The sequence below is a fragment of the Phyllostomus discolor genome, chromosome 10 (assembly GCF_004126475.2).
Source record: "Phyllostomus discolor isolate MPI-MPIP mPhyDis1 chromosome 10, mPhyDis1.pri.v3, whole genome shotgun sequence".
Classification (NCBI taxonomy): Eukaryota; Metazoa; Chordata; class Mammalia; order Chiroptera; family Phyllostomidae; genus Phyllostomus; species Phyllostomus discolor.
This window is the reverse complement of record NC_040912.2, coordinates 13,579,223-13,606,816: the sequence shown is the minus strand read 5'-3', so window position 1 is coordinate 13,606,816 and position 27,594 is coordinate 13,579,223. Positions and strand designations below refer to the sequence as shown.

At 42.3% G+C, this 27,594-nt stretch overlaps 1 protein-coding gene across 6 annotated transcripts in view; it reads right to left on the bottom strand.

The window, feature by feature from the left end:
• OSBPL3 (oxysterol binding protein like 3) overlaps positions 1-27,594 on the bottom strand; it is a 160,311-nt gene that overhangs the window by 102,356 nt on the left and 30,361 nt on the right. The window contains exon 3 of one of the 6 annotated variants that reach the window (XM_036010488.1): positions 3,389-3,438. The exons of the other annotated variants lie outside the window; for them this stretch is intronic. The gene's annotated coding sequence lies outside the window, so the exon portion shown is untranslated. The remainder of the gene's footprint in view (positions 1-3,388; positions 3,439-27,594) is intronic. 6 annotated transcript variants of the gene reach the window in all.

The window sequence follows — 27,594 nt, the reverse complement described above, 5'->3', positions numbered from 1 at the left end:
GGACTGTATTACAGTCATAACAAGCTTGCCCGACCGCTTGGAACAGCTGTCCCCATTTGTTTATTTCACAGCAGAAGTCAGTGGTTTCGCTTTGTGTGTGTCCCCACCCTGTCCTCCACCCTAAGGAGTGTGTACAAGAGCAAAAGTCGCAGCCCCCAAATTTCACCAGGTCATTAGATCAGGGATTATAGGGCACCAACCACATAGACCCACCTATACAAGTAGCACATTCCAAAAACTGGATCCTGGGAGGTAGGATACTTGATGCAATACATTCACAGTGTTTCGGGAGTTTGATTTTAACCCCTAACAGAAGCACTTGCTGTTTGGAAAATTCCCTTAGTAAAACAATGGACGTAGTCCGCTTCTACGTAATGTACCAGCGGACATGACCCTTCCTAGAAACAGCAACTCGCTCCCTGCTAAACACCAGTCTCGCAGGGCTCTCTACGGGGGAAGAAATACGTCCCCACAGACCATTACCTTGGGGAGCACTGCTTCTGCCCGCCCCCGTGAAGACACACAGTGATACATACTAGCACGTCAAGGCTCTGAGAGGTGCTGCATTAAAACAAGCCAACAGCAAAGCCAAATCTGTTCACTTTGTTGAATTAATTGTAAACCTATTTGATCATGGAGTCCATTGTTTGAGGTAACCTTCACCAACATTCCTTTAGCCTGATGGTCCTGTCTAATTTAAAAACTCCATTATCCTGCGAGTCCATGAAATTAAAACTCTTTTAAAGCTTGGCTTCCTCGTCATGTAGATAGTAGTTTAACGTGCACAGGCACTGTTTCTTGGCTATGAATCAGGCTCACAAAAGCCAGTAATAACACTCGGATACCCTTTGCTTATAGTTTCATGTCCAGGCTTGAGACATGTAGAGTCATGAGAAACCACGACTGTCCCACAAACACCATAAGCAATGTTCTAGACCCTGGAGATGCACTTCTCTATTTGACCCCATCTCCCCTAAAAGCCCCTCCCCGGGCTCTCATTATCACGTATCTTCCCCCAAACCTAACTTCCCCACCCCTTCTCGCTCTTTAAAGGTTACTGCTCAGACTCAATCTTTTCTATTTCAGTCTGAATTACCCTGTAAAGGGAACATCTGAACGGCAAGTGCAACATCACGGAGAGGAATGAAGAACCACCCCAAGAGTGGCACTCAGTCAATGGGACAGAGGCTCAAAAAATCTTGTGGAAAGTATTTCAGAAACTAAATACTCATGCAACTGTTGACTTCAAAACCTACCTCTGAGCAATCTGCACTACAGTTACCAAGGAAACAAGAACAAGAGATCGATAATTTATTCACTTAACAAATGTTTATTGGTCACTTACTATGGGTCGGGTACTGTTAGACATTGGCAATAAAGCAGTGAACCAAGTCTGCCACACTGTACTACAAACAATACCACAAAACAGACTAGAAAGCTCCACAATACCAACCCACATGATGACTCTGGAGAACACAGCTTCTAAATGGAAGAAGGCTGACTTTAAGGAAGAGTTCAGAACCATCTCACGAGGTACGAGGGAAGTTTTCACAACCATGAGAAGGGCATGGGGAAGGCAACAGATAATTGATTTCATATCTATTGTTTCCCAGTGCCATGCTAGATGCTTTTCTATGTATATCACTTTTTTAGTAGGATAACATTGGAAGAATTATTTTATTTATTTTTTAAATCTCTTATTATAATTTTTAATTCTCAGAATTATCCTTTGACTTAGGTTTTAACTTCATTTTATAGTTACGAAACTGAGGCAGAGCTATTGCTCAAACTTCTGTAATATGCCTGACTCCAAATTCGTACCTTTTCCATAAGAACAGCGAGGTTGCACCTGGAACCAAACTCATGGCCACTTGAAAGTAGCCGGTCGAATACGACTTCACGACGGCAGAGAACAGAGCTCTCAAAGAATGTGGGAGAGGAGTAGATGGCAACATCATATCAAGAATATGATGTTCACGAATTTGTAGGACTCATACTTCCCAATTTTAAAATTTACTACGAAGCTACAGGAATCAAGTCAGTGGGTCCTGGCATAAAGAGAGACATATAAATAAATGGAATGAAATTGAAAACACAGAAATGAAACTCTCACATTATGGCCAGTTCACTCTGGACAAAGGTGCTAACACAGTTCAATGGCAAAAATAGTCTTTTCCACAAATGGTGCCAGGAAAAGTGGATTATTCACATGCAAAAGGAAGAAGGCAAACTGCTACATCATACCATATGCAATAGATGTAAGTGTAAGAGCTAAAACTACAAGATAATGCTCTTGAAAGAAAACATAGGGGTAAATTTTCCTGACCATGGATTAGGTCATCATCTCTTAACTATGACACCTAAAACAAAGGCAATAAAAGAAAAAATAGTACGTTGTACCTTATCAAAATTGAAAAATTTTATGCTTCAAAGGATAACATCAAGAGAATGAAAAGACAACCCAAGAATGGGGAAAAATACTCGCAAATCTTCTATCTGATACGAGTCTAGTATCCAGAGAATATATAGAACCCTTACAACTCAACAAGGAAAAAAAAAACCCAATTTTTTAAATGGGCAAATGACTTAAATAGACCTTTCACCAAAGAAGACACACAAATGATCAAAAAGCACATGAAAAAAATGTTCAACATCATTAACCATGAAAGAATACAAATTAAATAACCCTTAGACACAGACAACAGTGTGATGATGGCCAGAGGGGTGGGAGGTTTAAGGTGGAGGTGGGCAAGGAGGGTCAAAAATGGGGACAGCTATAAAAGTATCAACAATCAAAGAGATAATATTTTAAAAGGTTAAAAAAACTACAAAAAGATACAGACAAGCAAACAACAGGCAGATAATGGCAAGTGTTAGCAAGGATGTAGGGAAATTGGAACTCTCATACATTTTGGTGGGAATGTATATTTTGGAAAGCAATCTGGCAGTTCCTCAAAATGCTAAACATCATTACCAGATGAGGCAGCAATTCCACTCCTAGGTATGTACCCAAGAGACCTTAAAACACACGTCCAGACAAAAACTTGTACAAGAATATTCACAGCATCATAATAGTCAAAAAGTAAAAAAAAACCCAAGGGTCTATCAACTGAAGAAACAATAAACAAAAAGTGGAATATCCATATGTTATAAATTAAATGTCTGTGTCATCCCAACATGCACGTGTTGAAGTTTAATCTCCAGTGTGATGGTACTTGGAGGTGGAGCCATTGGGAAGCAATTAGGTCAGGGGGTGGAGCCCTCATGAATGGGATTAGTGCCCTCATAAAAAGAAAGCTTGCTTCCTCTCTCTGCCCTCTGCCCTCAGCCCTGCAGGTTACGGGTTACGAAAAGATGGCCATCTACAAACCAGGAAATGGCCTCTCACCAGACAATGGCTTCACCGCCCCTTGAGCTTGGACTTCTCAGCCTCCAGAACTGTAAGAGATAAATGTTTATGGTTTAAGGCAACCAGTCAGAGGCAATTTGTTATAATAGCCCAAACTGACTAAGATACCATACAATGGAACATCACTCAGCTATAAAAATGAATAAAACATTGAGTCACACTAAGCATGGATAAACACTAAAAACATTGTGCTAACTCAAAGAAGAGGGATTAAAAAAAAGCCACATATTATATGATTCCATTGATAGGAAATGTCTATTATAACCAAATCTATAGAGACAAGAACGTAGTGTTTGCCTTGGCTGAAAGTAGGGGGAAATGGGGAAATACAGGATTTCTTCTGGGGGTGATGAAAATGTACTGGAATTTGATAGTGATGATGATTGCACAATTTTGTGAGTGTACTAAAAAAAATCACTGACTTACTCTAAAAGGGTAAAGCTTGTGGTATGTAAATTACATATCAATAAAAAAATTATCCTCTTCTAAAAATAATCTTTGATTCAAATAGAATCAGACACATAGTTATCTATCTTCTTCCACAAAAACCACTGGCACTGAGGTGAATCTGTTTTTGCAGAGTCAGATTTCTGACACCGAAATCTAGTCCCAAGATTCAAAGAACTATTCTGTGCTCCGAAATAGAGGAAAAAAGAAAGAAATTTTGAGAACTCCACCATGACTGCTTTAAAAATATCACACTAAGTTGAAAACAAATGAGTTAAATAATATCAACACGGGAGCCTATAATTTCATATCATTTCACATAAAGCCTGAATGTATATGCGCTAGAGGACTCATGGAAAGGAAAGAATGAAAGAGCAAAAGTCAGAGGTCAAAGTCAACTTCAACACGTGGAAACACCAATACAAATTATAACAAGACTCATCAGCCCCAGCTGCCACATTAGTCATCACAGAACTCTCTAACAGATCACGGAGATTCCTCTTCATTTGAGAGGTTGCTGACAATCATACCCAGAAATAAAACACAGGGTCCTCCAAGATCTTGAAGGCCTTCTTCTATCCTGGTAGGCGGTGCCCGCTTAGATCACTGAGGGCCTATTTCCAAGCAATCAGAGGTCTAATTAAATCCCTTACTAATTAAAAGCCAAATCTAGATATGACGTTCAAATGACCTTTAAGCTCCAAAACAGTTGTGTAATCTTTGATCTGTATGCTTACTTTACATTTGGCAAAGGCCCACATTAAAAAAAAAAAGTTACTACAACTCTGATTCTCAGAAATACCACCATGTAGGTTAAAACAGATACATGTACATACGTAGTATTCACTACTCAAAAGAGCAGCCCAAACTGTAGTCAAATGAGAAAGAGAAATAGAGCAAGGACAAGTCATCTCAACTTCTGAAAGGTTACATTCCAAAACTAACAGCTATTTGAAACTCAAAACTCATTTTTTCAGAGCAATCTGTTGTGGTCACGTACCAAGGGCATCCAGAAAGCTCTATGCAATGCACTTGAAGCAGAAAGCTGATGGCACTTCTAATAAGGGGAAATTGCCCTCCAAGTTCAACTCCAGAACACAGCTCAGAGCGGCAGTCCCCCTGCTACAGCGCTGGGGAATGGGGTGCACACTCTCTGGTCCCATCATTCCCCTGGTATCCCAATTGACCAGATAAACACAGGCCACGCCCCGCAGTGGGAAGCCCACCCCACTGCCACTCAGACACTCAAACCCACCCACGAGGGATCCGTGAGGCTGGAGTGCCCATGGCATTTTGCTCCTCTTGCCAAATTCTAATTCCAGTAAATGTTTGCCTATCTAGAAAATGAAAGGAAACAAAGGAGTTTACATCATAGGATTTTTTAAAAAACTTTTGGTTGAAGTACAACATTCATACAGAAAGTCCAATTGCTGGATTTAAAAAAAAATATCTTTTTCAGGGAAGATACATGAAAAGTCATGACTTTTGGCAACTTCTAAATGTCTCTTAAAGTCAGTACAGTCTTTCATTACCCTTATGTCCTCCGCCCAGTACCTAGCAGGCACCTGAAAGACATCTGTGGAATCTCTGGACCTTGAACCATTAGAATTGTGGACGTACTGCATTCTAAAAATACCCTAGAATAATTTACACACACTGTGATAGGGACTAACGGGATTGGCCTGGTCTCAGAAAAGGTATTGTTTAGGGAGAGCTAGAAAACAGGTGGATAAAATGTCAACAAAAACTATCCATAAACCCTGAGTGTCTGGACTGTGTTACGAAGGGCCCCAACAGAGCAGGTGAGGAGAGCAGGGCACAGCGCCAGCCCTGGTGTTAGAAAGGCAGGCCTGCCCTTGCCCCGGGGTGATCCCAGCGATTTGCCTCTCCGCCTGCTGATTTCCTCAACCAGGAAACTATTCTTGAAACTATTCTCACCCGGGGAACATTGTGTGGCTGAGTAACCAGGGTGGGAGGGAAATTAAGTTTTCAGTGAATACCTTGGTGCCTTTAGAATGTGGTTTCGAAAATATGTATTGCTTATTATACAATTAAAGAAACAGACTGCATCTTGTGATTCATCATTACAATAAATCCCAGATGAGAGCTGGGAAGTTTGTAACAACTCAGGCCGCCCTCCCTGGCCCGCCCCCACCCCACCCTCTCCTCATCCCCTCCCCGGCTCTCCTCTGACTTGCACAGGGCCCCTGGCTCGGCCCCAGGCCTGCGTCCGACCTCATTCTAGCCTGACCACCTGGTTCTGATGTACAGCTTTGCTGTCAGCCCCGCTTCAGGTTTTCAGGTCAAGGATCTCTCCCCCTCCCCCACCCCCTACAACCTCCCACCCCTCACTGACCCAGAGCTTCTGGGGAAAAGTGATGGATTTTCCTCCTTTCGGAAAACCACAGGGTTTCATTCAGAGTACAAAGTAAGCTAATTACCTTAGGGTCAATACAAAAAGAAAACAAAGCAAAAAAAAAAAAAAAGTGGGGGGTAGCACGATTGAATAAGCTTTAAGAGCAAAAGAAAAAGAAAGAGCAAACGTGTGTGACCCTCCGAGATTGTCTGCAGTACAGCTCACTACCCCCAGCCCCCCTGCCCTCCCCCCACCACACACACACAGTTTCAGTGGTGGGAGCAATGAAGCAAAGTCACCTTCTCCTTAGGGACAGCAAATCTAATCCTAGAAGATGCTTTCCATCAATTATGGTACATCCTCTGGCAAGAGAAGGTCTTTGCTAATCTCAGCTTTCTTTAATAGGCCCACAAAACACCACCAGCCCCGCTTGCCGACTTATCTCTGTGGAGTGAAACTCATCAGGACTGGGCTCAGGACTGTCCCCCAGGCACCTGGAAGGGGCACCTCTCCACAGCGCCTTTCTCTCTGAGCACCATCCCCTCCCCGTGCTCCGCCCCTCCCCGCCCTGGTTACCGGGGTGACCCAAAGCAAAGGCAGACACTGCACTGACGGAGCTGAGCCAAGCAGATTCACTTTGTCCAGAATTTGTAAGAGACACAGGGACAGAGACAGGCTCGTGACCACGGAACTGAAGGGGACAAGTGGGGCTACTGTGAGGAGCTGTTTTTAGCCATGTGCAGGGGAAGCAGAGATAAGAGAATGGGAAAGCAGGGCAGGCAGGCAGAGAGGAGTGAGAGGCAGGCAAGGAGAAACAGACCATGGACTCGGAAACGCAGAGTGAGGCACAGACAGACAGACAATACACACGTGCAATGACACAAAGTATCAGACACACAAAGACAGACAAAGCAGCTAGAGAGGCCAAGGGGTGGGACACCTGGCAGGGGGAAGGGAGGACTTGACAGATTTGCACCAAGTTTAAGGCCCTGCCAAGTTCCAGCTGCGCTTCCTGCCACCCTCCCTGCGGCCCTGCAGCTACCCCCCGCATGGGTCCAACAGTTTCCTCCTTCATCTGATCCAGGGGCAGATATTACTTTCCGCATATAAAATTAGAAAAGTAACTTTAAATATCAATACCCTGCCCAGGCCAGGTGGCTCAGTTGGTTGGAGCATCATCCCATATACCAAAAGGTTGCCGGTTCAATCCCTGGTTATGGCACATACAGGAGGCAACCAATGGATGTTTCTGATGTTTCTCTCACCTGTTGGTATTTCTGTCTCTCTCCCTTCCTCTCTCCCTAGAATCAATAAACACATCCTCAGGTGAGGATGAAGATCAATTAATTAATTAATTAATTAAAATAAATATTTGGGAAACCAAGTTAGCAATTGTTATCAAAATGTTCTAAAATATTCTTATCCTCTTACTCAATGCCCAGCACTAGAGGTAAAGTTAAGCAAATTTGTCTAGAATATATTATTTTATACCATGAATAATACTGCCTCTAAAAATATTTATGAAGAATATAACATGTAAATTGTTAACATGTTAAAAGAAAAATGCTAGCCATGACCGATGTGACTCATTTGGTTGGGCATCATCCTACAGAGCAAAAGGTTGCTGGTTCAATTCCTGGTCAGGACACATGCCTGGGTTGCGGGTTCAGTCCCAAGTCGGGGCGCCTACGAGAGACAATCACTGTTTCTCTCTTGCAACGGTGTTTCTCTCCCTTCCCTTTCCCCTCCCTTACCCTTTCTCTAAAAATGAATTTTAAAAATCTTTTTAAAAAATGCTAAATATAAAAGTACATAGAACTATGTAAAAAGTATATTGAAAATAAAGATCACAGAAAACACCCAAAGAGATGGTTACATTTGGGTGGCAAAATAATGGGAATTTCCACCTTTTTTCTTATTAATTTTCTGTACTTTCAACATTTTTAAAAACAAAAATATATTCAAGACATATTTAATCGTTTGAAATAAAGTGAGAGGGGAAAAAGTAGTGGGAGTCTACCACCTTTCGTGTTTGTACCTGTTCTTCTCACGTTGCAACTTTCCTATTACTATAGTACCAAGTACGGATTCCTACACATTATATATATAATATAAAATTTATATTTTATATTATAAAATATAATATAATTATGTATTATAATTATATAATATATAAAATATATAAAATCTCCAGATGCCTTTTCTAAGACAGCAGAAATATCCCTATTCCCGCCCAAATACTCTGAGACCCACTAGATTCCACATCTCTCCTTCCGGGCTTCTCATTTAACAATAAGTATTTTCTTCCTTCCTGGCAAGTGGCCAGTCACCTGCCTGCTTCAAGTGAGAAGCAGGCAATGTCTCAGGCGAGTACTGCAATGTCTCAGGTGAGTTCCACAAGGATGTCTTTCCCCCCAAGTTACATTCCTGGGGAAAAAAATCCCTTTTTTGCAAGAGCATTTTCTAGCTTCTCAGGGCTGAAAATGCATTCAGCGGTTCCTGCTCACATGGGAACATTTTGCTGCTCTTCCCCATCCCTGTCTGTCACGAGCGACATCCCTGAGTCACACAGAGAGGAGCAAAGCAGGAACAGAGAGGGGTCCCACTAGCGATGTGTTTAAATCAGGCTGTGTCCCCACACTTGTAACTGGTTGGACTTCAGAGAGCTGGCTGGTTTGACATGCCCAACTCCACAGCCATTATTTTCCCCATATCTGGGACATGGGAAGGGCTGAGTAGCTGTTTTGGTTTCCATGGATCAGTTTAGGACAGGAGCGCATTGCGGGAGTTAGAAAGATAAGCTTATGCTGTCACAGTAAAATGGCCCTTAAATAGCCAGAGAGGGAGCTCCACCAGCCTCCGGTTTCACACTGCTGTGACCATAGGTGAACACAGCTGCTAGGCAGGCTCCTGGAACGGGGCTTGGTGTGCGGTGATGGCGGAATTGATTCTGCCTTTATGCCCACAATAGTTACCTCCAAGGCATTCCGGATTGAGGAGAACGATAGCGGCCTCTCTGCAGCTGCAGAAGCAGTGCTTTCAAGATGAACACTGGTTTATAAAAAGCTCTCTCTGGTTTTCAGTTTGAGCCTGAGAGGGGATGCCATGTCCCTGCCAAACTTCCTCAGTGGAGACTCATTTCCCACAAATAATAGATAACCTGGCTACACGGAGAAGCATCCTTGGACATGTTCAAGGACAATACATGCTGATGGCCTCTTCCTGAAGATTCTAATTCACTAGTGCTGGGATCTACATGTGGACATTTTTCAAAAGATGATTAACATGCACAGGATTGAGGATTACCTCCTTTCACAAGGAAGTCTTGAGTTGTCAGTCATACACACAAGCTTCAGTTCCCCTCACTACCACCTCACGTTCCACCTTCCAGCCCACCCGCCCACTGCAGGTTCCCACAAACTGTCTCCGAGCCTTTGCAGCAGCCATCCCGCCCCCCCTGTGAGCGCGGCAGAGCAGCCCTACCCAGGTTGTAGCTCAGATGGGGCTTTCTATCCACTCCCTCCGAACATACCCAGATCCACAGAAGACAAAGGTAACAGAATCGAAGCATATTACTATAGAAAAATCATCAAATCACAAAGGAAGGCAGCAAGAGAAAAAAGGAGCAAAGGAATTACAAATCAGCCAGAAAACCATGAACAAAATAGCGATAAGCACATACCTATCAATAATCACTTTAAATGCAAAAGGACTGATTTCTCCAATCAAGAGACACAGAGTAGCTGAATGGATAAGAAACAACCCATGTCTATGCTGCCTACTCACTTTGGATATAAGGACACACACAGACTGAAAGTGAAGGCATAAAAAGAGATTTTCCATGTAAATGGAAACCACAGGAAAGTTGGGTTAGCAATGCTTTTATTGGACAAAGGAGACTTTAAGAGAGAGACTGTAGTAACAGAGAAGGTCACTGTATAATGATGAAGGGGTCAATCCAACAAGAGGGTATAATATTCATAAAAATTATGTACCCAACATAGGAGCACCTAAATATAGAGAGCAAATATTAACAGACCTAAAGGGAGAAATAAATAGCAGTACAATAACAGTGGGGAACTTTAATAACCCATTTTTTTCGATGGAGAGATCATCCGGACATGAAATCAATAAGGAAACATTGACCTTAAATTCCATGGTAGACCAGATGGACTTTACATTCCCAAGCTGGCCCACACCAGGCTGCTGCCTTCCCACATAACTTATTCTGGCAACTGTATTATAAAAATATTTGTTTGCACATCTTGCCTTTTTTTCTGAATTGTAAGCTCGTGGAGGGCAGACACTTTTCTTTTTCATCCTTATATCCTGCTGTCTAGCAAGATGCCTGTCAAATGTGTCGTCAGCAAACTAATACATGGACCCACGTGAAAATAATATAGCCAAAACTGTAACAAAGAACACTGGTGGCCTTTTTTATTTTAGTTGAGCAAAAGAAAACTTGAATGACTATAATCACTAATGTTATTTAAATCAGATGCTCCATAATGTGCCTTGGGTTCTAAAAGTTACTTAATAATCCTCCAGCACACTAAGGAGAAAGCTCTTGGCAATCTTTAACTCAGTTAGAAGCAATGCTGATTTCATTTTATGTCTAGACCTCATTTCAAGAGGACTCACGTGACTTCACTTCCAGCCTTAGATGTCACTGAAAGAAATGTCTGAGAGAAGCTGGCAAGAGGAGTTGGCAAGACAAAGACACATACACAGTTTAAGAGTTTTCTGAATAGCATTTGCCTAAGCTACAGGCTTGAAGGGTTTAAAATATGACTCAGAATCCCAACTGTGATGCCAACATTTTCATTTTGGGATTTTTTTTTTAGCTGAGAACATAGCTATAAAGTCAATCTATTCAGTCTACAAATCCTCTAAACTTCCTCCTAGAGAACAGAAAAGCACTTGGCATTTTTCCAGGTATCATTTTATTGGCATATACAGTTATGCTGGTAACATTTGGGTAACTAAAGAAGAATTAATAACTGAAGCTCTAGATGATTTCCATGATTACGGTTTAAGTTGGCAAAATATCCTCCAGCACAGAGGAAACTTGCTTGTGGGAATGTGCAAGAGTGGATTGTTCATTTTTTTTTTTTTTCACAATGGTACGCTGGCTTATTGTTATGCCTGTGCTCTCGGGCAAGTGGCATGGGACAATAACAAAAAGGACCACAGTTCTGAGAGGGAAAATGAGATCAGAGAAAATTCAATAGCATGGTAAAAATATTTTATGCTTTATATGAGCTACGCTTTGAGGTTCAGGACCTTAGCCTCTCATTATCCCAGCTCTTTCTCTTTTTTAAATCAACGTTACTGAGGTACACTTTATATAAAATAGTATGCACCCCTTCTAAGGGCACAGTTAGATAAGTTCGGACAAACGTGTACGCCTAGGTAACCACCCCTGCAGGCAAACAACAGAAACAACTTTCCCCTCACCCCAACAGCTTCCTCCTCCGCTTCTGTGATCAAGGTCCACAGTCACCCCTTTGAATTCTATCACTGTTGATTAGTTTTGGTTGTTTTAGAACTTCAAGTAAATAGATTCATGCAGAATATACTCTTTTTGTGTCTGCTTCTTTCTCTCAACATCATAATTTGGAGTTCCAGCCACACTGTTGCTAGTTTCAGCAGTCCCTTCCTTTTCACTGCTGAGTAGTACTCCATGGTATAAATATACCACAATCTATCTGTTCACCAGTAGGTGAGCATATGAGCTACTTCCGGCTCTCAGTTGTTATGAATAAGCTGTAATAAACATTTACATATAGGCCTTTCTCTTGGGTAAATGCATAAGAGCAGAACTGTTATGCCATTGGGTAAAAGTGTTTGTTTAACTTTAGAAACTGCCAAACTACTTTCCAACATGGCTGTGCCTTCTCATACTCCAACCAACCACGCCTGATAGCTCAGTTGCTCCACATCCTAGGCAACACTTGGTACTGATAGTCCTTTAAGCCATGCCTGTGGGTGTAGGCGTACCCCATACAAGGTATAAAATCTGTTTCCTTAATCATCCAACCTTTTCCTCTTTCTATAAAACACAGGCAATGTGGTAAAATGAAACATCACTGGGTTGGAGTATGGAGCCTAACATTTTATCACCAAATTCGTCACTAAAATCTGATAAATGCTGTAAAAACCATCTATCCTAACTTCATTTTTTCCCCTTTCTCTAAAATGGTTAAGTTGGGCTAAATGAGACTTAAATTCTTTTTCTTAAAAAAAAAAATGAACATAAATAAGGTTTATCAAAAGCAACATATTCCTTTCAAATAGTTCAGCAATATTTTTGCATAATTTCCCACAGTTTTCAAAGAAAATGGGTACAGATCCTATTAATGTCAAGGGAATAATCCTCTCCAAAACACCACATATTAGACAAAAAGAAGAATAAGAACCTGTCGAGAAAGGAGATTTCATACAATGACAGGCTCCCTCTTCTGCCTGGTGCTTGGAAGTTGCTTTGCCAAATCAGCGAAACTTAATATTCCCTTCTGTAGTCATCTGAGCTTAATCCCAAATAGTACCTGTTTTTAAAAACCTTTATGTTTCAAAAAGCATAAATAATCACCTTTGGTCATTTATGTTTTGCTCACTAAGCTTGAAATTGTATGGAGCAACTAACCACACCATTGGATTCCATTTGCTATTTAGCCTTATGCACACACAGTATTTCTTTGCTACTGTAAAGCCTCATTTACCTAGCAATGTATGGAAACTAAGCAAACTCCAAAAGTCAGTCCTTATCCTTTGGGTTCCATAAGGCAAGATAAGACTAAAAGCAAAGGCAAAGTGAATGATAAAGACAGGAAAATATCATGCATTCTTCATGAGGAAACTTGAGTCAGAAGAAAGGCTAAATCGCAATCAAAGGTCAGGGAGAAATGCATGGCAAAACACTAAAGGAAGTTAGTTTTCGGTTCCAAAGGGGAAAAAAATTGCAAATAAAACAACTGGTATTCAGGAGGTATGAGAAAAACACCACAAAACTTTTTGTCTTCAATTCCTGCTTAAACAAACAAATTATATAGTGCCTATCCAAGACTCAGATTACACTTAACAAAGGTTTCCCATATCTTGTTCTAAAGATATCTCAGGATATGCCAGCAGAAACAGAATAAACCTTTTACTGCAGACAGCAGAAAAGACATGGGCTTCGGTGGGAGGTCTATTGTGACATGAATGGAGGAAGTTGAGTTCCAACTTAAAAAAGATCTCTTCGCGTATTAAAATACATGCAGCGCACTTCCAAAGGCCTTTACCTATTGAGGAAATGGCAAGTAACAAAACTGCTGTCTATTCTGTGGGTCATTAGCCTTTCCTGGGTCACTAAGCTCCTTAAAACTCTAATGGAAGTTCTGGTGAGTCTTTCCAGAAAAATGATGAGATGGCCTTGCACAGTCCCAAGATGTCCAGATCCCTGAAGACCTTCCACTGAGCCTTTAAGGGTTCAGGGACCCTAGGTTTAGATGAAGGACCCCTGATTATATAAATGCATCAGTGAGATTTCTGCTGACAATCATTCCAATATGAGGTACACTCAAAAAGAGAAAGGCAAACCTTTCCTAATCCAAACCCCACATATCACATGGTAGAATTTAAAGAAGACTTTTTAAATTCCCCAAATTAGGTACTTTTCTCACAGGAAGCACATGTTTAGAAGGAGAAAATGAACATGCGAATGCTCTCAGGCATCTGTTCCCCAACCACTGCCTCTCAGCATCAGGGTAAGCTGGGAACAGCTATTTGAGTAGGTGGTGTCAGTGCCTTGAAGTTCTAGAATAGGTCTATTCTTAAAAAATAAATTCATTATGAGTCACAGAGAGAGTAAATGGATATCAAAAATGTATGTGAGCAGACTGACAAATTCAGAGCTATAGGTGAAAAAGAAGGATAATATGGGAATTTGGGGTTGTAAGGCAGTTGTCTGTCTGGGGTAGGTAGAATAATGGCCCCCAATGAATCTACATCCAGTCCTTGGATCCAGTGAATCTTACTCTTTGCTGGTATGATTAAATTAAAGCCCTGGAGATGCGGAGCGGGGGGTGGGGGGGAGATAATTATTCAGAATGACCCATGTGGGGGCCAATGTAATCACAGAGTCCTTGAAAGCGAGGCAGGAAGTCAGAGTTAGCAACATGCAACGTGATGAGATGTGATGATGGAGAAGGAGACATGATGCGGGATCATGAGCCAAGGAACGCAGTGGCTGCTAAAAGGGAGGAAGAGCAAAGAATTAGACGGTTCACAAGAGCCTCCAGAAGGATGTTAGGCCTATGACCTCCAGCGCTGTAAGGGAATAAATGTGCATTGTTTTAAGCCCCTAATTTTGTGGCTTAAAACAATTTCATTTGTTATAGCAGCAAGGGACAAGGAAATAAAAGTGAAATATGAAACTGCATATGGAAAAAGTAGTTTCTGATGAACAACAAATATTTCTGTCAACAAGGCTCAGGGTAGTTCAAATGCAACCCTGCCCGTAACATGCGGGGCAGTTCTGTGCTCTAGTGGGAAAGCACTGGACGGTGAGTTAGAAAATCCCGGTTCTCATCCTCGCTCTTCATGTACAGCTATGTGTCACCAGGCAAGCACAACCTCTTTGGGTGACGGTGATTGATCTTTAAAATGAAACATTAGACTATATGAATTATAATGCCCCCCTAATAAAGGCTAGAGAACTTTCTCTTTTCTTTTCTTTTTTTTTATGTTTTATTGATTATGCTATTAGAGTTGTCCCAATTTTTCTCCTTTGGCTCCCTGCACCCAGCACCCCCGACCCCCTCAAGCAATCCCCACACCATTGTTCATGTCCATGGGTCATGTGTATAAGTTCTTTGGCTGCTCCATTTCCTATACTGTACTTTATATCCCCATGGCTATTCTGTAACTACCTATTTGTACTTCTTAATCCCCCCACCTCTTCTCGCATTCCCCTAAACCCCCTCCCACCTGGAAACCATCAAAACACTCTCTGTATCCATGATTCTGTCTCTGTTCTTCCTGTTTGCTTAGTTTGTTTTTTAGAGTCAATTGATGATAGGTATTTATTGCTATTTTATTGTTCATAGTTTTTATTTTATTTGTCTTAAATAAGTCCATTTAACATTTAATATAGTAATGATTTGGTGATGATTAACTCCTTTAGTTTTTTCTTGTCTGGGAAGCTCTTTATCTGCTCTTTGATTCCAAATTATAACTTTGCTGGGTAGAGCAATTTTGGCTGTAGGTCCCTGCTTTTCATGACTTTGAATATTTCTTGCCAATCCCTTCTAACCTGCAAAGTTTCTTTTGAGAAATCAGCTGACAGCCTTATGGGAACTCCCCTATAGGAAACTAACTGTTTTTCTCTTGCTGCTTTTAAGATTCTCTCTTTCTATTTAACCTTTGATATTTTAATTGTGATGTGTCTTGAAGTGGACCTCTTTGCATCCATCTTGTTTGGAACTCTCCCTGCTTCTTGGACTTACATGTCTATTTCCATCACCAAATTAGGGGAGCTTTCTTTCATTATTTTTTCAAATAGATTTCCAATTCCTTACTCTTTCTCTTCTCCTTCTGGCATCCCTATGATGAAGATATTGGAAGGCTTGAAGTTGTCCCAAAGCCTGCTTACACTATCCTCATTTTTTTCTTTTGGATTCTTTTTTCTTCTTCTTGTTCTGATTGTTGTTTTTTGCTTCCTTGCGTTCCAAATCATTGATTTGATTCTTGGCTTCATCCACTCCACTGTTGTTTCCCTGTAAATTGTTCTTTATTTCAATTATTGTATCCTTCATTTCTGACTGGATATTTTTTATGCTGTTGATGTCCTTACTAAGTTCCTTGAGCATCCTTATAACCAGTGATTTGAACTTAGCATCTGATAGATTGCTTATCTCCATTTTGTTATTTTTTTCTGGAGTTTTGATCTGTTCTTTCATTTGGGCCATATTTCTTTGTCTCCTTGTTTTGGCAGCCTCCCTGTGTTTGTTTCTATGTATTAGGTAGAGCTGCTATGACTCCCTGTCTTGGTGGCATGGACTAATGTAGTAGGTATCCTGTAGGGTCCAGTGGCACAGCCTCCCTGTCACCCAAGCTGGATATTCAAGGTGTGACCTTCATGTGGGCTGAGTTCACCCTCCTCTTATAGTTGAGCCTTGGTTACTGTTGGCAGGTCAATAGGAGATATTTACCCAGGCCAGTCAGCTACAAGGGCTGGCTGTGTTTACTGACCACCAACCTCCACCCTCCATGGAGGATCAGCTGTGTAGGGGAAGGGTAGTGGTGCTCTGATGTGTTCTGTGGCTGTCTACATGGTGTGCAGGCTCTGGAGTTTCCTGGGTAGTGCAGGCCAAGGTGAGCCCCCACCTGTGTTCTTTACAGGGCCACCCTGCCTGAGTTATAAAGCAGTCTGAGATGGCTGCTACTTGTGCTGATCTTGGGGGTTCTCAGGCAAAGCCAAGCTATGAATCTAGGTTGGCTACTGCTAGTGCTAGGTCTGGGGCTATTTAGCAAGAGGTACGGGGCTGAGGCTCACTGAGACCAGCCATTGCTTGTTTGAGAGGATTTGGGTAGAGAATTTATAACGCATAAGCCAAGACCAGCCACTCATATGGAAATGCCATGGTTAACAGTTTTGGTGGGCCTGTAAGTTGGGTGGGACAGAGTCTCAGGGGATCTCCAGAGCAGGGCAAACAGTGTCAACCAGGTTGATGGAGTCTCAAATATGGCACCTGCCTGCCTGCTGGCTCTGTAGGTCTGTGCTGGGATATTTCAGAAAAGGGACAATGGCCTCTGCCTGTTTTTGTGTCTGGGAGACAGCTGTCCCCCAGCTCTTACCTTCATGCCAGACACTTTATTTCTTCCCTGTATGCTACTGGTACATATCAAGCTGCTACCCTGGTGCTGGAGCTCAGAGAGAATGAATCTGAATAAAGCTGTTTATGGGTTCTTTAACAGGAACTGCTTAGGGCTCCAGAAGTTTATTCCACTGACTCAATCCCCACTAGTTTTTGTAGCCAGAAGTTATGGGGACTTCTCTTCCTGGCACTGGAACCCCGAGTTGGGGGACCTGCTGTAGAGCTGGGTCTCCTCACTCCTGAGATAGCCCTCCCAAATTTTTATCCACCACATGTGGATGTGGGACCAGCCTATTCCATGTCAGCTAGAGGATTTTTTCTACCAACTTGTTCTAACCCATAGTCAGCTTTCCCATTAACTAATTCTTACACATCTTACTTATTCAATCCTTATAGTGCCCTGTGCAGTTGTGCACACTTTCCTTCTTTCAAACTTAAAGAGGTTATGTCATTGGCCATCACTATAGGGATTCAAGTGTAGGCCTCACCCGAGGCCACCTTCCTATTCGCTGTGCTTCCTTTCTTTAGTCAAGCCTTAGTCAAGGCTTACACTATGCGCCTGTAGATCTGAGCTCTTCAAAAGGTTAGAACACAAGAGCAAGAGAACAACACGAACCAGGATTATGGACATGCTAGGCTCTATCAGCCAGAGAAAATGAAAGAAAAAGGAAGGGGCCGTGGTGGGATGGAGGAGGGACCCAACTGCCGATAGTCAGGCATTTTAAATACTACACATTCAGAAATGAACTTTCTGGGGCCACTTTTTAGCACAAAAAAATTTTTTTCAAGACACAGTGTGGCCTCAGTGGGCACACAGCTTATTGTCCTATGGGTGGAGTACCCTGTTACAAACCAGTGAACCTCCTTTCCTTCTCATTCAAATTCCGCTCGGGTCCTATGCTGCTGTAGCAACTCCAGCCTTCAAAGTTCACATAAGGAGGAGAGAAAGGCTGCTGCCCAAAATAGTTTAATAAGGCCAGCAGTGATTCATGGAGTAATAACAGACCAAGCAGGCAGACGCCCGCAGAACTGGGGCCCAGCTGCGAGGGGTTCCATGGCTCAAGGTTAAAATGGAGAATAAAGAGGACATTGGTTACATGTGCTCAAGGAGGGTGGTATCATTAGTACCACCTGCAAACTCCCCCAGAGGGAGTCAAATGTGAGGCAATTCAGCTCTACAATTTATTAACACTGCCCTAGAGTTCAAAAGCAAATGATCTGTGAAGGTGAAAAGTAACTATGCAAACAAAAGCCCTTTAGCATGTTTCTTCTCTCAGTGGACTCTAATTTATACCTGAGACTTACTAAATGATTTCATGTGCATAACAGCATCTTAAGTTTATGAGTAGATTAAAAGAAGCAAAACATGTAAAAGAGAACAGAATCACCCAGAAAGCTATAAAAAGACCACTGACAATCACAGGCCAGTCTAAAAACCCAACCGAGACTAATCCCAAATACACCACACTGGGGTCATTAATGATATTTCTAATTATACTTCTGTTCCCAAGGGAAAGTGACAGTTGAGCAAAATTTTAAGTATATTATGCAAAAGAAAGAAAATCTGCTTTTCCATAATTCATTTATCTTACATTGCAGTTGAGGCAAGCATTTGCATATACTCCCAGTTCTTACCCATAGTCGACGTTTACATAATTACTTATTAACAGAGAAAAGTCAATAGATGAATAATTCACAAAATTACCTGTCAAAATTTGGAATTTCAGCCAAAGAGAGTGTCAAACATATCCATACAAAGATACATGTGAGTTATATATGGTGTAAATCATAAGGATAAGATAAAAAATACTACAATTTCTTGGAATTATATTGCTTTAGTCTATAAATAGCTCCATGGATAAGATGCAAAAAAAAAAAAAAGCCAAGTTTAAAAGAAGAGATGGAATGCGATGCAGCTGATAAGAGAAGGCAGACCATATGTGTAATTGCTCTAAAATGGAAATCTGAAAGTCAGTGTTCTCAGCTGGAGTCAAAGGGAAGAATTTGGAAGTTACAGAACATAAGGTCACCTGAGAGCATTTTTTTTTACTTGTGAAAAAGTTACCTCTCTGTTGGGACCTGCCCTGCCTGGTTTCAGAAGCTGTAACCCACTCCCTCCCCCTCCCACTATAGCTAAGGCTGAGTGAGCGACCTTCGGACCATAAGCCACTAAGGAGACAAAGTTTATCTCCCTAACAGGGGTGCCACCTCTGCCCCTTTTACTTCACCCTGCCTGGCCCCAAATGCTTGATTGGTTAGCCAATGATGGGTAAGATTCCTCAAATGAGGGACGATCTAAGACAGGCACGATCAAGGGGGAACCCCCAGGGAAGGACTTGGGGGGCTACAGCAAAAGAGGGTGATGGACACTCACCCCTTGGCTTTGAGATAGTCTGAGACTTCATTCTGTCTGTGAGAAGTCTCCTAATCTCTTGGCTGCCTTACTTCCCCTGCCTGACTTAAGCCTGAAACAATGACAGAAGGTGGGGCAGCCCTGTGCTGGAAAGGGCAGGTTCCCCAGGTGATCAGGCCTAAGAAAGAATATATAAAATCCTGTGAAACCTGCTTTGCTAAGAATGCTCTCAATTAAATGATAAAGGTCCGAGCAGGGAATGAGTTTGTTTCCCAAAGTTTTGTAGCCCTTTAGATAACAGACCCTGACTCAGAATAGGCCCTCATAGTTCTTTGTATGCTATCTATTATTTGATCCTTACTGCCTGACAATGAATGATGAGTTTTCTCTGTATTCCTGTGCACAATGAACCCAATAAAAGCCCATTGAGGAAAAGGTTCTTGGCCCTTCTCCTTTGAGAGATCGGCCACCTTTCCTCCCCCAGCAGATCATGTGTCTTGGTAGACTTATTTTCATCCATGGCAGCCAGGGGAGGGGGGGAACCTTGTGGGCGGGACCCCCCACACACATCTCCCCACTTCAGTGCAAGCCTCATTTGAACAACCAGTATCAATGACCTCAACAACTTTTTATTTAAATATTACACAGATAAACCTAATGTTCTCGAGGCTAATCTCGTTGATCATGTCCAAGTCTCCTTTGCTGGACCTCTGAGAAACAGTAATATTTTCATTGTATTCTCCTCATGTAGCTGAATTAGAAACTTTCATGACAAATAACATTGTTTCTTAGATTAAGACAAGATTGTCAGTAATAGAATATAAATGAAATGAAAACTATTGTTACAAAGCAGCAACAACAAAAAATACTTTCCCCAACTATTAGCGTACAAGGTGCCTGCTGGGCCAAAGTGGAAAATAACCCTCATCAGATATGTGTTTAGGTCAGATTCGTCCCATCACTTATGTGTGATATCAGTTTGCATTGCCACAGGTTAGGGGTCAGCAATACAAGGCACACCTGTATTTGGCATCATTTGGAAGAAACATAGCCCAATATTTTAAAAATAAAAATTTTAAAAAATACAGACTCAATTCTTCTCTGAGCAAGATGTCACAAATTCCCCCCCCCAGGCTCCCTCTCTACTTCTCTGAAATCTTCAAAGTTTGACAATTGAGAAAGAAGAATCTTTTTTCTTTTATTGATAAATAGAAGATGTCTGTTATATGCCCACTCCCTTGCAAGAGTCATAGGACTGTCTTACACTGCTGGGACTGGATTGGGGTACGCTGATCACACAGTCTGCTCCTTTAGGAAGACTGTCTGCAATGATACCTAAAAGTGCCATTGTTTTCCCCAGTCCTCCCCGACCTTCAAAATCACCCCGGAATCAAAGCACCAAATTCATAACCAGAAATTTACCATCTCCAGTCTTATCTCCATGGTCTCTATATTTGCTTTTGTGGAATATTTTAATAATGTAATCAGAGCACACTTTTCTAAGAACTCTATTAAATTACATACGATCAGGGTTAACACCATAACTCTATATGTATGCATATCTCCAAGGAGACTTATCTAATATTAGAGCCATGCTAAGAAGCAGACTCAATTTTGAAAGCAATCAGGCAAGGAGAATTTAATAAAATGGAAATGCGGCTGTAAGAAGAGCTCTCATGTTTCCTGAGGCTGACTTTCTCTTCCCCAGGACATGAGTAAACAGGGATGGACCGCTGAAAAGATCACTGCCCAGAGTACAAGTTATAAATAGATGTCACTTCGGTTGGTCCATTCAGAATCTTTCTGAACACTTATCTCTGTGCTCTGGGGAAGTCAGTGGTTAGTTTATCTTGTGTTTCGGGTTAAACACAACCTGGAAGAGACAACGATAGTTAAGAATCCCTTATTCCATTAGTCTTCCCAGCATGGACAAGAAAGTATAGTCAACCATTTCCTTTAATATGCAAACAAAACCAAGGAAGAAATTTTAACATCTGTCGATCAGAAATCAAGAATAATTTAAGAAACTAATTTTATTGGGGAGAAACCAAAGATGAGAAAGTGATCTTGATTTTGAGGGATGGCTGGAGTCTTTGTAGTCTATTCTGGTTACAAACAAGGCTATAACTTATTAGGAAACTTTAAGCAAAAGCTTCTATTTTCTTATTCCCATTAACCTTGTTGACTCGATTACTGAGACAACAGTGCTGATGCTAACAAGAAGAAACTCTAGGTGTTAAAAATGCCATGGCGCCACTTAGAAATTAAAAATCTCAATAAACCTGACCCCCCTCCTTCCTCAAAGAAGGAATGCCAAGAGCTCTTCTATATGACCTGTTTCATCCACAAGTCTATACCACAAACTAGTATTTGTAATCTCATTTGGCAAAGTACATAACTCCTCTGAGGGCCTTCTCACTCTTTAATACTGACACTTTAAATTAATGAACAACCTACATCTACATTGTTGTCAAAAATATTCCACACCCTGGCCAGGTGGCTTGGTTAAGTATCCTCCTGTATGGCTAGGTGGCTTGGTTAAGCATCCTCCTATACACTGAAAGACTGCAGATTCGATCCCCCCATCAAGGCACATACTTAGGTTGTGAGTTCAATCCCTGGGCACGGCATCTGTCCTCTACAAAGGAGGCAACTGATCGATGTTTCTCTCTCACATTAATGTTTCTCTCTCTAAAATCAATGAGCATGTCCTTGGGTGAGAAGTAAAAATGTGTGTGTGTGTGTGTGTGTGTGTGTGTGTGTGTTTTATAAAGCATAAAGCAATAATTCTGGCACAATGAGTCAATGCCTGTTTTTTACCCTGACAAATTCCATGGTTAGCTTTTTTCTTGTATTTGGACAAGCAACATTCTGAAGCCAAAACAGCCACACCGAGTATCTGATAAACTCCACCTAAGGCATTATTTGCTAATAGAAAGACAAGAGAAAATCCTCTTTCAAACCTAGCACCATTTGTCTTCCTCATAACAATCCTCCCCTCCTTCAAGCAACTCTTCTCTTTTCCAGGCTGAGTATCGACATTTCCTTTTCCCACACGATGGTCTCCAGCCCCTTCTCCATCCTAGTCACTCCCCCAAGGACAGAATCCATTGTGAGCACCTGCTCTGACCACCTAACACAGTGTCCTCTATCTGTTCATTCAGCAAAGGCTTAGTGAGCCCTGGGAATTTTTCCAGGAACTGGGGATACATCGGTTTCAACTGCCCATTGCTCTCTTAAAGCTTAGCATCTCATCTAGCACCTAGACCAATGCTCCCCACAAAGTAAGTGCTCACTAAATATTTTTTAAAACCGCTCTCATAAAATGTAGCACCTGAATTTGAAAACAATGATTCCAAATGTGGTTTAACCTTGAACGTGGCATACTCAGACATGGTGAAAAGATTATCAGCGGCAAAGGGTAAGAAAAAAACTAGAAGCACACAATTCACTGGCATATCTTAAGAACCTAATAACTGCATGAATCACAATGGGAGATATAAGCTGTTCTTGTTCATAAGAGGTTCAAATTATGTCTACACTTTGTTCAAAAGTATAGTTAGTACATTTTAGAGAGATGCAAGACAGTTGATTTAAAATGCTACTTCTTGGTACTTGCTCCTACTGCTATGTAACATGTAACATTAGTAGCTTTAAACAACTATTTTATTTGACTCATAATTAGAGGGAGGGGTCGAAAACTTAGGAAAGGCTTGGCTGGGCAGTTCTGGCGCAGGTGCTCACAGGGGCCTGTGATCAGATGCCAGCTGGGGCTGGAATCATCTGAAGAAATTGCTCCCTCACAAGGCCGGTAGTTGAGGCTGGTAGTGAGTGCTGGCTGGTGGCTGGGTGCTTAGCTGGGGCCGTTTACTAAGCTTCTGCAGCATGGAAACCTCAGAGTAGTCATATTTATGTATGGCCGTTGGCTTCCCCAGAACTAGTATTCCAAGAGAAGCAGACAGAAGTTGCATGACCTTTTATGACCTAGTGTTAGAAGCCACACAGGGTCCTTTCTGCCATATTCTATTGGTTGAAGCAGTCACAAGATGACTCATACTCAAAAGAAGGGTGTATAGACACCACCTATCAATGTATGGGAATTTCTGGTCATTTTTTTAAAAAACTGCCACAGTTCTTAAAAGGGCAAGTTCCAATTATTTAAAAAATGTGGTTAAGTAGAATAAATAGTGCCTGCTAGATAGGAGTCATTATGAGGAAATATTATCGTTATTTTGTTTGCTCCAAATATCTTCTTTTGTTAAATAAGCTTAGCTAATTGATTTGCTTAACAAGAAAGTCATAGAACAGCTTCTGGACTCCTGAACTCTGAAGCAACAGAAGGCCACACAAGCACAGCAGTCCTGCCCACTTCCTAAGGCCAGGCTCCAGGTCCACCCTGCCTTCTCCAGGTGGCACTGACCTCTCCCTCCCCTGCTCTGCTCACTTCCCTCGTCATCATATACTTTGGATGGGCGCGCTGTAGTAGCAGGTGGGGTGGGGAGGAAGAGCAACAGGTCAGACACTGACTCCATCTGTATCATCAGCTTTGTGAGAATAATAACTCTCTTCATTCTTTCTCTTTCCCACAGCACCAAGCAGTCACCCAAAAAAGACTGGCTGTTTGGCTTGTGCTTCAAGTAAAATGGATGAGCCTTCCTGTTCATGATTTCTGCCCCTTTAAATCACTAGACAAAGGAGACAATCTGTATCAGAGAAGGCTGGACTGCTGAGTTCCGGGGAGGCTCAGAGCTGTCTAAAAAATGACAGAGAATGACAACATATGATCTCCTTTATATGTGGAATCAAAAAGAAAAAACAAGCCCTGGCTGGCGTAGCTCAGTGCATTGAGCGCGGGCTGCCAACCAAAGAGTCGCAGGTTTGATTCCCAGTCAGGGCACATGCCTGGGTTGCAGTCCATGACCCCCAGCAACCGCACATTGATGTTTCTCTCTCTCTCTCTCTCTATCTCCCTCCATTCCCTCTCTAAAAATAAAAAATAAATAAAATCTTAAAAAAATAAACACCAAACGATAGCTTCATATTTAAAAAAAAAAAAACAAAAACAAGAAAAAAAATCTCACGGATACAGAGAACTTAGTGGTAGTTGGGGGGTGGGGGGTGATGGGTGAAGGAGGTTAAGAAGTACAGAACCTCCTGCTGTGAAATGAGTAAATGATGGGGGGGAGGGGGGCTGGTGTGCAGCTTGATGACTACAGTTAACGGGACTGCGGTGCGTGTATGAAGTTGGCTGGGAGAGTGGGTCTAGAATGTGCTTATGACAAGGAAAACAGTTATAGCTCTTTATGGTGACAGAAGATGACTACTCCTACTGTGATCATTTCAGAGTGCACACAAGTGCCACATCATGCTGCACATCTGACACTGATACAGTGTATGTCGGTTATACCTCAAGAAAATATGTATATAACAAACAAACAAACAAACAAATACAAAGATGGGAGTTCCTCTCCCCGATGAGATGTTTAGAAAGGTTTAAACGTCAGATGGAAGGCAGGCTCAAAGATGTTAAGGTTCCTTCTAAGAATTCACAGTTCTATGATATAGCATTTATAAAATAAAAGCAAAGCTGAAGTCCTACAAATGTGTGAAATGTTACCATTTACTATTTGGCTTCCCAAAAATGTACTTAAGTAGAGAAAGAGACATGCAGGAAACTCAGAATAAAGCTCTGCCGGGTGTAAGTCAAGGGTCTGCACAATGGGCCCACAGGAGGCTCGAGGCCTGGCTGGAGCAGAAACCTGCCAAACGGCATTCCGGCTGCTGCCGGCACTCCCCAGAGGCTGCCCCTCGAAGTCACATGTTGTTATTTCACCAACAGTCCCTCACAAGGAATGAACCTCAGAGTCCCATTTTCAGTGTAATGTTTTTTCAATCTTCATCTGAGGATATGTTTATTGATTTTAAAGAGAGAGAAGGGGGGTAGGATGGGTGGAGTGGGAGAGGGGGATGGGGAGATGGAAAGGGAGGTAGGGAGGGAGAGAGAGAAAGAGAGGGAGAAAACTCTTTGTTAGCTGGGATTATATTATCCTGGTGTTGGGAAGGGCCATGTGCTCCTTCAAACGAACCAGTCAACCTCCTAAGCTTTCTGAAGGCTTCTGATGGGTCCACCCCCTAACCAATCTATTTCCTAGGGGTTCTGCGGTTCTCTCTCTTGGCCAATCCAACCCTTTTCCCAGGCTAGACCGACCAGCCTCTATGGTTGCCAACTTGGCTTCTACTGTGCAACTGCTACCTCCCCTCATAGTCCGGGCCAGTGGACAGGGGAGACTGAAAAGCTGGCCCTTCCTCCCTGTACGGGGGAGGGAGGGGTGTTGATCCCCTTGGTGGGGCAATGCTGCTGTCCCCTGGAGTGTGTGACGTGGTAGCTTCCTGGTGAAGCAGGCTAATGCTTCCTAGTGGATGATGCTCAATAATGTCTGATTTCCTTCGCTTCCTTCCTTTATTCATATCTAGCTACCCATGCCAACAATAGTATTATTAGATACTGTTTCATCAATTCTAGAAAATATTTTCCCCCTATTTTAACATCTCTGATATTAGGTGTGTCTCACATTTAATGGCCATCAGAGTCTACTTGACAGCATATTTTTTTTCCTTAGTGGTACGTTTTCTTTCTTGGAGGTACATAAATTAATGCTGGATCTTACAATTAATTTGATTCAATGGTATAGTTGGCTGCACTTTATATAATCAGTCCATTCTCGGTGTTGGTGTTGGCAGCAGATACTTCTCATGCCCCTCGTCATACCCCCTCAGCCCAGCTCTGATTTCAGCCACAGACATTGCGGGGGGGGGGGGGGCTCCGAGAAGGGTAGACTCAGGCTTCCAGTTCCCACCTCAGGCAACGCAGGTGTCTCCCTTGTCTTCCAGGACCTTCTCTGGGGCTGAGCACCACTCAGCCTGAAGGCAGGGCAGCCCCAACATGGGGAAGCATTAACAGCCCAGGTTACAACCTCCCCCAGAGGGTACAGGGAGAGCTGTATACATGCTCTAGTCTCTTACCTTTCTAAAGGAGGAATCTGAGAGCAGAATTGAGCCCTAGTTGCCTATAGTATCAGCCTTCATACCACACTCTCACACTGGCTTTTCCTCCTCCCTGAACCTCTCCCTGCTCTCTCACTCCTGCTCCCTAAAATTGCCGCCCAGATGAACCACCTGCACTCACTCCTTGCTTGAGGCTATGCTTTCAGGGAAACCCAAATGAAGGCAGTGAGCATTCAGGTTATTTCTAGGTCTCTGTTTATACCTTCCAGCTCTGCATTCGCAGCCTCCAAGGGATCACCTTCTTTTGTACATCCCAGGGAGGGTGGACCACGTCCAACCAGAGGAGCGAACTGCCTCCCTCTCTGGAAGCTCAGTGAACTGTATGGCGAATATAAGACCAGGCCGTCCAAGAGAGACAGAGAGAGCCACTGAGAGAAGTCATAGCTGGTGAGTACTGGGCTTCAAATGATGATAATCACATTAATAAAATCACTTGGTAGGTCCTTTACACAGACACAGCGCAACTGGAGGGCCTGGCCTTACTGGACTATTGAAACAGCTTCCAATGTTCCAGTGTTTTATAATGTTTGTAAAATTCATCTACTCGGAATCTGCAATTGGTTTTCCCCTTGGAAATGCTATTATAAATGGTTAGGTTCCCAGGCCAGGCCATCGAAAGTATTTATTCTGTAAACACACAAAGTGCCAGCACAAAAGTGCCGAAGCAAACATGACTTTACCACACCGCATTTTTCTCTAACCAGAGAAAATATTTAGTGATGCAATCAAGGTTCCAGGAACAAATATTCCCCCATCCACATGTGCACAAACAGACACGGGGACACACACGCATGGGTGAAAGGGACTTTCTCAAGAATCAAGACGCCTGCACTGATGTTCGCTTAAGTCCTTGTCACCAGTCTTGAAACCAAGAGAGACCCAAAAAATAAATAAATAAACTCATCAAAGCTCTCAAAGGCTGAAGTAGAAACTATTTGGGACCCAGCAATTCCACTGATGGGACTATATCCTAAGAACCCTGAAACACCAATCCAAAAGAACCTTTGCACCCCAATGTTCATAGCAGCACAATTTACAATAGCCAAGTGTTGGAAGCAACCTAGGTGCCCATCAGTAAATGAATGGATCAAAAAACTATGGTACA